Genomic DNA, 11,983 nt, shown 5'->3' with positions numbered 1-11,983 from the left:
GCATGGATTATTGATGGTACTGGTATTGATGTTGATGGTACTGTTGGTGCCGTTGATGTTGCTGAAGCTGATACGTTTTGCACCATATTTTTCAAGGCTACAATTCGGGCGCGTAGTTCGTTGACTTATTACTCCTGGATGATTGTCTGTAAGAACGGGCAAATGAATAAGGTTTAGAATATGAGTTATGATATAATCGCGGCGAGATATTCGAGAAATGAGGCTAAAAATGGTGTTTCGGATAGGTTCGCCGGTAAGTGTTTCAGGTTCTTCATCAAAAGGTGAATTCGGTTAGTGGAAGGGATCGCCTTCTGCGCGTCTCCATTGATTAAGTTAACTATGAACCCATCAGATAAATTAACGATGGCTGATTGGTTGATTCATTCTGGTTATACTGCTTCCGGAGTTCGAGTGGAAATCCATATCGGAATATCTGTCAGAATAACTATCGGAATAGCTATCGGAATCTGAGGGACTCGAACTGGTTGAGAGATTCATCTCGTACTATCAGCTGAAGGATTTTCGATAAGAAACAGATTATAGGATGTAGATTAGTACTCTGCAATACATAAGTTACATATGCATATATAATACTAAAATCCAATAAGTTACGGAGGAATATACGGAGTATGTTAGGCAGAGTCTACAGTAATAGATATGCTAAGATATGAATTAGCGGATATGCTAAGATATGAGTTTTGTCTATACACTATTTATGCAATCAATGCAATAAGATGTGTCTAGACTAAGGATGATAAGCAGGTAATTTCCTAAGGATGATAAACTGATGATTTCCAACAAAGATGATAAGCAAAATTTTTGACATATATACACGGTCGAAGTCCAGACTCACTAATGCTTCCTAACGACTTATCAGTTATACACACTAATGCAGACCTGGTTCGCTAAGACCTCTGCTCTGATACCAACTGTGAAGACCCATCCTAATCCATCCGGACGAAGTCCATATCGATTATAAACGATTCACAACAATTGATTACATCGCGAGGTACTTGACCTCTATATGATACATTTTACAAGCATTGCATTCGTTTTTGAAAAGTCAATCTTTCATTACATCGAAAGTTGACGGCATGCATACCATTTCATAATATATCTAAATATAATTGACTTAACAATAATCTTGATGAACTCAACGACTCGAATGCAACATCTTTTGAAATATGTCATGAATGACTCCAAGTAATATCTTTAAAATGCTCAAATGCACAGCGGAAGATTTCTTTCGTACCTGAAAATAAACATGCTTTAAAGTGTCAACCAAAAGGGTTGGTGAGTTCATTAATTTAACATAAATAATTATTTCCATCATTTTAATAGACCACAAGATTTCATATTTTCATTTCTCATAAACATACGTCCCATGCATAGAGACAAAAAATAATCATTCATATGGATTGAACACCTGGTAACCGACATTCACAATATACATATAAGAATATCTCCATCATTCTGGGATCCTCCTTCGAACATGATATAAATTTCGAAGTACTAAAGCATCCGGTACTTTGGATAGGGCTTGTTGAGCCCGATTGATCTATCTTTAGGATTCGCGTCAATTAGGGTGTCTGTTCCCTAATTCTTAGATTACCAGACTAAAAGGGCATATTTGATTTCGATCATTCAACCATATAATGTAGTTTCAATTACTTGTGTCTATTTCGTAAAATAGTTATAAAAATAGCGCATGTATTCTCAGTCCCAAAAATATATATTGCAAAAGCATTTAAAAAGGGAGTAATGAAACTCACCATAATGTATTTTGTAGTAAAAATACATATAACGATATTTAACAACTGAACAATGCAGGGTTGGCCTCGGATTCACGAACCTATATCATTTGTGTATATACATTAATACACTTAATCATAATCGAATAAGTTTATATATATAACCTATTAATAATATTATTTTTATATTAAACTATATTTACTTTTCATATATTCTTTTTATATAATAGAATATTTTGGTATGTTATATGTGTTAAATATATATGTATATATATGTATTCCATTTGTTTATATATATATATATATATATATATATATATATATATATATATATATATATATATATATATATATAATATAGTTTTAATTATACTAAGTTAATATTAGTAAAAATAATGATAATAACATTAATAATATATTTATGTTAATAATAACTCTATTAGCGATAATAACAATGATATTAATAATAATATTTGTAAAAAAAAATATTAATTTTATTGTTAACGATAGTTATAATATCGATTTTTAATCATTATATTAATAATACTCATAATAATCTTAATGATAATATTTATATTGATACTAACAATTTTATTATTTATAGAAATTACTAGTACTAAAAATACTAATAATATGTATTAGCCTCCTAATAATCATAATTAATCATATTCATAATAATAATATTAAGGTTATAATAATATCCTAATTACTACTAATAATAATACTACTAGTAATAATAGATACAATATTTATAATTATGATAATAATTTTAATACTTATAACAATAATTATTATACTACTATAAATGATATTCATGATTCCTAATAATAAATAATACTAATAATAACACTAATAACATTAACAAGAATAATCTATGATAATAATAATAATAATAATAATAATAATAATAATAATAATAATAATAATAATAATAATAATAATAATAATAATAATAATAAAAGAATTAAAAAGACTACCTTATAAGCTCAATTTAAAAAGAATTGCACCCAGCAGGGATTGAACCCGAGTCCTCACGCATACCCGACTAACACAATAACCATCCAGACAGTTCTGTTTTTCTGTTGTGTAACCCAAATGCATTTATTTAACCCATAACATCGTATTCTATCTCCTTCTTCCTCAATCAGTCGACAATACCATGACCCAAATCAATTCAGTGATTTACCAAAATATTTTGAGTCTTGTAATTGATTATGAACGACTGGTGTGCTTATTATTATAAAAAATAAATTAAAAAACGAACCTGTACTGCAGGGTCTGCAGTCGGCTTGAACACTCAAGAACACAAATCGTGATTTTAAAATCGAGACTGTTTTAGATAAAATTTACAACACAGATTATGTTTCAGATCATCCTTATAAACTTTCTAAATCTTCAATTTAACATGAAACACTAAAACGAACCTGAATTTCGAAGATAAACAATTTGTTGACTTTTGAAACTTAAATTTGACTTCAAAAATTCATAATCAGAAGGAGAAATTAAAGGCTGAAACTTTGTAGATATATTCAATAGAGTATTCCAAACCTAACCTCATTTATAGATTTTTAGAATTTATATCAACTTCTGGATTTCAAAAAATTTGTAGAAGCAGAGGTACGTGCTGAATAAAAGAATTCTTTTGACAGACTCTAACAGCTACGAATTGAAACAATTTGATATTGAGGACAGACATCTGGTTAACTTAATAAATTTTACAATGAATTTCAATGGTTTTATGGCCGATGGAGTTGACAGAAAGAAACAGCAGGTATAAAAATATATATATAAAAGTAATAAAAAGTTCAATCAAACCACTCACTGATTTTGTTTGTAAGCAATTGTTATATTCAGCTTGGAATAAATCTGGAGACAGAAACAAGATTTTAAAACAGTTGTGAAAGATACACAAAACTGAATCTGATTCTGAATTGGTACGTTCAACGTTATATATTTATATTTAATCATTATAATTATTAATTATATTAATAATAATAAAAATTCTAATAATAATAATAATAGAATTAATATTAATAACAATAATATTATTATTATCAAATAATACTAAAAATGATATAAATGATAATTTATAATAATAACAATCATGATAATACTAATCATAATAATAATAATGATAATAAAATGATAATAATAATTTTATTAATAATATTAATAATAATACTAACATTAATAATATAGTTATTATTAATTAATAATAATATTAACAATAAAAATCTAATAATTTACACATGTTCATGTTCATTTTCATATTTATATCATACTATTATTAATACTGATATTAACATTAATATATCTATTTTAATAATGAAAGTAATAATATTAAAATTAATACCACAACTGCGTTTTATATTGTAGTTACACTTATTTATATGTTACTAATTATTTATTATATAAATATTTAATATGCACACAATCTATCAATATACCTATAGTACTAATTATGTATAGATGTCACATATCTATTCTCACTACTATAGGTGTAATTATGTTTTTAAATATCATATTTATTACATAGATAAGTATGTTAATTATATATATCGGAATAATTAAACTCAAAGTATAACATTATAAATTTTAATACCTTGTCGTCATTGACAAATAATGTTCGAAATTATTTATCTTCAATACACTTTATATATTCAAATTAACAAGTTTTTCTTATTTGAAGTTATTTTTCATAATAACTAAATCATATAGTAGTTCATTATTATATTTAATTTATTGTATATAATTATTTACATGTATAGTTATTTATATATATACATTTAGATTTTCAATTATAGGTTCGTGAATCGTCGGGTAATAGTCAAAGGTCAAACGTTTTTCCATATCAACAGTTTAAAGATTTTGAGACTCACATTACAAACTTTGCTTATCGTGTCGGAATTTTAGTAAGATTAAGTTTAAATTTGGTCGGAAATTTCCGGGTCGTCACAGTACCTACTCGTTAAAGAAATTTCGTCCCGAAATTTGAGTGAGGTGGTCATGGCTAACAATAAAAATGTTTTCATGACACATATGAGTTGATAAATAGAGTTTTATCATTATTGAGTAATACAGATAAAACATTTCATTCATGCGAAGGGTACGAGTGAAGCTATCACGAAAAAGAGAAATGAGTAAATATCGATTCGTCATATCTTTTGACGTAGACAGGATTGAATTTAGGAAAATAAGGTTCGTCTTAAATTTTGACGTTGTCTCGATTGAATTCCGGAATTTAAGGGATTTAAAGAAAATCTATGAAATCGATAAGATCTGATTCTTCGGTAAATGAGAAAATTAGGATCTCTTTAATTAAATGCGATGATCTGCCAAGATTACTTTGTCTGATAATTCCATTATAAATTAAACTCTTCCGTTCCATTATTCTCACCATTACTATACTTTTCTTCTTAGTTCATACATCCAAAAGATTGTGAAAATGATTAATCCAGTTCTAATCCTTGATATATATATATTTTTTTAATTATCATTTCCGTCATCCTTCTTTCCAATCTTCAGCCAGAGAAATCTATTTACTTCTACTATTACCTTGGGTGATACTATTCTTAATTCTACCGTGTCTTTATATTTCTATTTGTATTAATATCCACGGTTTGTAATTTCTGAGTTATTGTTGGGTTTTATATCTTCCCTTATATTTCGATGTTTCTGCTTCTGTCCTTCTGTAATCATTAACATCCACGGTTAATACTCTCTCTAATTTACTGCGATTTATATTCCCATTTTTATTTCAGATTTTTATTCTTTTGTTTTCTCTTCCTGACTTTAAATCAAGCGAATAATGGTCCCAAAATTCATAGGTATGGAGTTTCGAATAATCCTAATGTTCTAAGTAGAAAGGGGACAAAATAGCACGATCTTGATTTGGTTAAATTACCAGAATCACTGAGAATAGAACTATCAAGAATATATTATCTTGATGTGTTCAGAAGTTAATCAGAATGAAAGAGTTATGTAACTTGACACATGATGACGTTATAATCTGTGAATCATCATGTTCCATTTAGAAACTCAGCATGACTTACTGTAATATAATCACATTGATCAAGTGTCATTATATTATACTAACTCATGCATCAGTTTCCAACATTATTTCAGTAACATTCCTATTTTAAACTCGAGAATTTACAGAATATAGAAACTAACAGTTTCTATATGATGTAACACTGATAGCATGAAGAGATTAATGATTTCAGATATGAGTGTCCTCGTCAAATTATCCTTATATCCGAAGTCAAATATTCTAACTAATTGGGGACTTAAACTATAATTACACCAATTTTCCTTGTATGTAATTCACCCCTATTTTAATGAGTCCATTGACTATTAATCCATTCCCGTGTCCTGTTAAATGAACGATTATTAGTACTTATAAATATCCCGCCCATCGTGTCCGATCGAATGTATGTGGTTATTTATAGGTACGTCCAATTGTAAATCTTTATATTAAATTAACGAACTATCATTCAATTAAACAAATATAAAGCCCATTAATAGCCCATAGTCCAATTTCCACAAGTATCGTTCTTTTGTCCAAACCCCAATTATGGTACAAAGCCCAATTACCCCGTCTTTAATATTTTAGCCCAACATCATGATTACTTCGGCTTAAATAAGCATAATAATAACTTAGTTACAAGACATTAATTTAAAAAGGAGAACATAACTTACATTGAGTATTTGTCGCGTAGCTTTACACAGACAGAACTTCGACTTTAAAACCCGTAAAATAACCTTTTACATTACTCAAACTAATCTAATATAAATCTAAACTAATATATATATTTTATATATATATATATATATATATATATATATATATATATATATATATATATATATATATATATATATATTACAGAGGGAGTATTATTATTATTATTGTCTAATGAACTCGGCCAGAATTCGTTGCATTTATAGGACCTGGCCTGGAATTTTCATCCATGCGATCGCATGGAATTTCTGTCTTCTGGCCATGCGATCGCATGGCCACCCTGGATCCACCCTGGATCCAGCTGTTTTGCTTTGTTTCTAGCTTGTCGACATAATTTAATAAATATATATAATATATATATATAATTTATATAATTATATATATATTATATTATATTCTTGTGCATAGTAGACTTGTAATTTTAGGTCCGTTGCGTCGCGCGTTGATAGTTGGCCCAGGTCCCGGTTCCGGATTTTCGAACGTCCTTTCGTACTATTTAATATCTTGTACTTTGCGTTTTGCAATTTGTAATTTGCACAAAAAATTATTTTCCTTAACTCCCAAAAAATTATTTAGGAGCATTTTGGATAAATTATTATAAAACTAAACTAATATATATTATTCAAAACTCACTTTTAGTGGCACTTTTGAGTGCACTATGGCTTTAGTGGCACATTTCAGGCTTTAGTGGCACTTTTTCTTCAATTCTTTAATCTTCGTGATTTGTCTTCAAATTTATTTATTTAAACGATTACAACTTAAAAATAGAATAATTACAACTAAAAACTTTACATATTGGAATGATATTGCGACTAAATATATGTTCGTTTGGAGCATTATCAACCACCTCATGCTACTGTTCTTCGATATGTGGTGGTGGTGGTTTTCGACGATGTTGATGAATATGGTGGCGGTGATGATGCATATAGTGGTGGTCAATATGAATATGGTGATGAAGATGATGAAGACGATGATGGGTGCAATTTTTAAGAAACTTCAGGAACCAATCGTGTATTTTTGACTAACGAACGTTAATGATTTTGACGAATATTACCCCAATTTTATAAATTTTGAACCTGTGGTCCTTTTCTTGAGCAAAAAGAAAATTGAAATCTTTTTCGGGCTTAGATAAATTGGGAGTTACCTTGATTGGCAAATTGGGTAACTTAGATTATCTTTTCGGGCCATTTACCCTAATTAATAATGAATATAAGTTTAATTATACGTTACTAATGTGAGGAAGGAGAAAATAATAATGTGTATGATCCAGATTATCACAACCTTAATTATAGTTATATGTATATATATATGTATAAAATTATAAATAAATTACAATGTATAATTTATAAATATCACATAAAATACGGGTACGTAATCTCGGTGGATGTGTTGATTGGGCCAATGTTAGTGGACTAATATTTTCTTGGAAATTATTCAAAATGCTCCTAAATCGTAAAGTGTTTAACGAAATTCGTAATTGTCATTTTGTTCATATCCACACACGCGCACGGTGTGTGCAAGTTCATGCATGGTGCATGTCACCAAGCATCATTGCTGATTTGACCGGATACACTCATACATCCTCGCATCTCGTAACACCTGTTGTGCATGTTGGTATATGCGTAGGGATGACAATAGATCATATATGGATCGGGTGAGCCTATATTCATTTCCATATCTACTTTATTTCTAAAATCCATGTTCATATCTATATCTATATCCATTTAAATATAATTCATCCATCTATATCCATATCCGTTGGATGAAGCGGGTAAACAGATATCTCTTGAATGTTAAGTTTTTTTTAAAAATATTTCAATTATGAAATGAAACCATCAAAGTATTTTTAACAAAAATATGTAATATATGCAAGGTATACGAATTTAATAATATTCTCATAGTTGTATCTTCACAATCTATATTTTCGATAACATTCTAATAGTTTATATTGTACATATAATTAGGTAAACGACATGTAAATGTAAATGCATATATTTAAGTAAATGTGTATTTATTTATATGTATATATATGTTTCGGGTGGTAAATGGATATATCCATGAAAGATAAAATTATCATCCATACGTACCTGATCCACTATGATGCTTGTGGAACAATACATCAATTACCCTCAAATTTATACAAGATTCAAACACTACAAGTAAACACACACACAACTAACGAGCACTTAAAACCTGATTATTATAGTACTTTTTATGTAAGCATTCGTTTCAAGTTCGTCCCAAAAGAGCGGTGTAAGTCGAATAATTGAAACTATTAATCGTCCTATGGTTTGTTTGATTGGGGGGTTTTGATTGATTTTAATTAACAACTAAAATGTGCACAAGTAAACAAACTTAAACTGAATAATTAAAACTAGTAACAAGTAACTAAATATTAAGAACTAAATCAATTGACTAAGTAGTGTTCACTTACCTAATCCTCTCTATGCTTGGATTGCCCCATTTTACCCAAATTGATATCGCATTAGTTGTTGAACTATTAAATGTTTAGCATCATTATCAAACTTTAATCATATTACACTGTGTAAACTCACATAAGCATTGCATTCTAAGATCAAGTTAAGCATGATTGGTCATTGAGATTATGCTGGGTTAAAATCACTTAGAACCCTTTAACTATCAAAATCACTTAAGATAATCGAACACCACTATGTTGACTAAAGGCCAATTGAAAACTAACTTAAATCAAGAAGACAATCACTTGAAATCCTTAATCTAGTTGTCTAGATCCTTATAAGTGTTGAAGCACAAATTGATTCACTTCTCAAATCACTAAGAGAGCTACACAATCTATGTAATTAAAGTAAATCCCTAAAACAAATGCATAGCGATGGATCTATAGCTAACACAATAACACGTGTTCATGTATTTCATTCAAACAACTTCATCCAATTAATTTAGGGCAAATCCTTACATTGGAGATTCATAAATAAGCAAACACAATCAAATTAGCCAATCATGGCTAAGATTACACTAATCATAAGCAATAAAACACAAATAAACATCATATTAAGCTATTACTAGTATTCAATTCAAAACTAGTGAAATAAAGGTGGAGATTACAACCCAAATGATAAAACTAGATAGATTTAGTGATAAGATTGCTTGAGCTTTTGCTTGATCTTTCAAAGTAGCCTTAATCTCCTTCTTGATGATGAAATTAGGATTTTATGATGAAAATCGTGCTAAAAACTGCAGCTCTCCCTTGAAAACCCTATCCTCTTTCCTTTTATACTTCCCAAAAATTCTGCCTAAAAATAGCGAGGTGCGCCGCACCTATAGGAGTTGCGCCGCATCTTATAACGTTGGGGCCTGGTGTGCCGCACCATAAGGCAGGTGCACCTCACCTTATAACTGCAATTCTGATCTTCAAGTTCTGAAATTGAATTTTGGCTTTTTAGTGTTAAGGTGCGCCGCCGTTGGAGTCTGTTACGCCACACCACTGAACTGCACTTCCAAAATCATCATTTTTCACTTGGAATTGCCCATTTTGCAATCCCTTTCCACTTTGGATCATGCCCTGCACTTTGGTTCACTAAATAGGCTAGGGTTTGGTAAATGTTACACCAATTTGAGCTTTAAGCCTTGAACCGACAATTTAGCGCAACTAAACAACTTTCGGGCCCAATGATCCTCAAAACCGAATGAAATGAGGAAGATATTGCGAGATAAAACGTGTATAATTAGAGCAATATCAAACCCCCTACATTTAAACCTTGCTTGTTCTCAAGCAAGCAAATCAACAAAACAAGACTTGGAGATAAATAGCATTCAATGATCAAAGCCAAAGTGCAATAGTTGGGCAATGAACGGTACCTCCATGGATGAGAACTATAATAGCTAGAATGATCTCCAAACACTTGCATTTGCTAAGGACCAAATATAACATCATCTCTTCTTCTTCTACTACTAACAAAAACTCAATGCAACGCTTCAAACAATCTTCAAATATCCTCAAAATCGACCACAATTCAAGCCTAAACTAACAATCTCCACATCCTCTCAATCTCTTCAAGCAATCAAGCAAACAAACACACACACACACACACACACACACACACACACACACACACACATATATATATATGCTCCTAGAAAGGTTCAAATATATACAAGTTTTGCACTTTAAGAGTAAACATATCAAGATTCGAGCTTTTAGTGCAAACTTTTCTAGGAGCTTCTTCAAACCATAGAATCAACGAGTTTTCATCTCCACCATCTTATTCTTCGAATCACAATCGAACAAAAACTACTCACAAGCTTCACTTTGGTTAAATGGAGCACCAATTTGCATGAGTTTCCCAAGGAAAACGTTTAAGCCTTAGGAAAGACAAGGATTTTAAAGAAAACCATTTTCGTTTAAGAAATGGAAAACGATTCAAGTTGCGAAACGTGACAAGTTTTCCGAAAATTTTGGTTTAAAGCTATGTGCATTCCAAAGCCATCCCGATTTTGGGATAACCGCACGGGTAGCTACTTCCTCCGTGTATTACCGAAGTGAACTACCTTCTTGTATTGAAGGCGATGAGAAAGCAACTACCTTGGGCTCATAAGGTAATGTGCATACAAGACATCCCGGCTATGGGACGACCGCATGGGTAGTTACTTCCCCCGTATATCACCGAAGTGAACTACCTTCTTGTGTTGAAGGCGATGAGAAAGCAACTACCTTGGGTGTAAGATTGGCATTGAGTCTATTGCACGATACTTGGAAGACTTTACTTCCAAGCTTAGGTCTTTTTGGGACAAAATTTAACTTGGGAGACTTTACTCCTAAGCTTGAAACAAAACAAAACTTGAAAGACTTTACTTCCAAGTTTTGAAGACTTGACTTCCAAATGAAACGTTGGGAGGACTCGACTCTCCCGGGAGTGTCAAAGCTCAAAGCTTTTATTCACTCGGCTACTTCCCACATAAGAAGCTTTTATGCTTATTTTTAGAAAAGGTAGGTAGTAGAAACTACCTTTCCATAATTGATTGAACAAAAGGGGGCCATAGCTTTTGGCTATGGCGTGTGTTGTCTAGCAATACTAGCATGAAGCCATTGCTCTTCATCAATAAGATAGCACACGGTGAAGCTCGGTGGCTCCTCTTCCCATGGTACTTTACATCTTAAAATGATGCAAGTATGAAATGGTGTAGATTATGAAGTCTCCTACCTCAAGTAAAACGACATTCAGGAGACTTGACTCCTTATCATGGATGGACTTGACTCATTCGAAAGTATTAAAGCATAAAGCTTTAAACACTTGGTTTTTGGAACAACACATGGAAGACTTTACTTCCATACAAAAGCAAGGAAAAGACTTTACTTTTCCACAAATTTACAAGTTTTAACCATTTTAGTGATTATGATTTGTATCAATGTAATGGTTAAAAACTTTTTTGGTCCCTTGATTAACAACATGAGTATTGTAGAGGGGGTGAATACAATTCTTTTTAGTTAACTTAACCGTTAAAGCAATTTAGT

This window comes from Rutidosis leptorrhynchoides, chromosome 8, assembly GCF_046630445.1.
Source record: "Rutidosis leptorrhynchoides isolate AG116_Rl617_1_P2 chromosome 8, CSIRO_AGI_Rlap_v1, whole genome shotgun sequence".
NCBI classification, from domain to species: Eukaryota; Viridiplantae; Streptophyta; class Magnoliopsida; order Asterales; family Asteraceae; genus Rutidosis; species Rutidosis leptorrhynchoides.
This window is presented reverse-complemented; position numbering follows the sequence as displayed.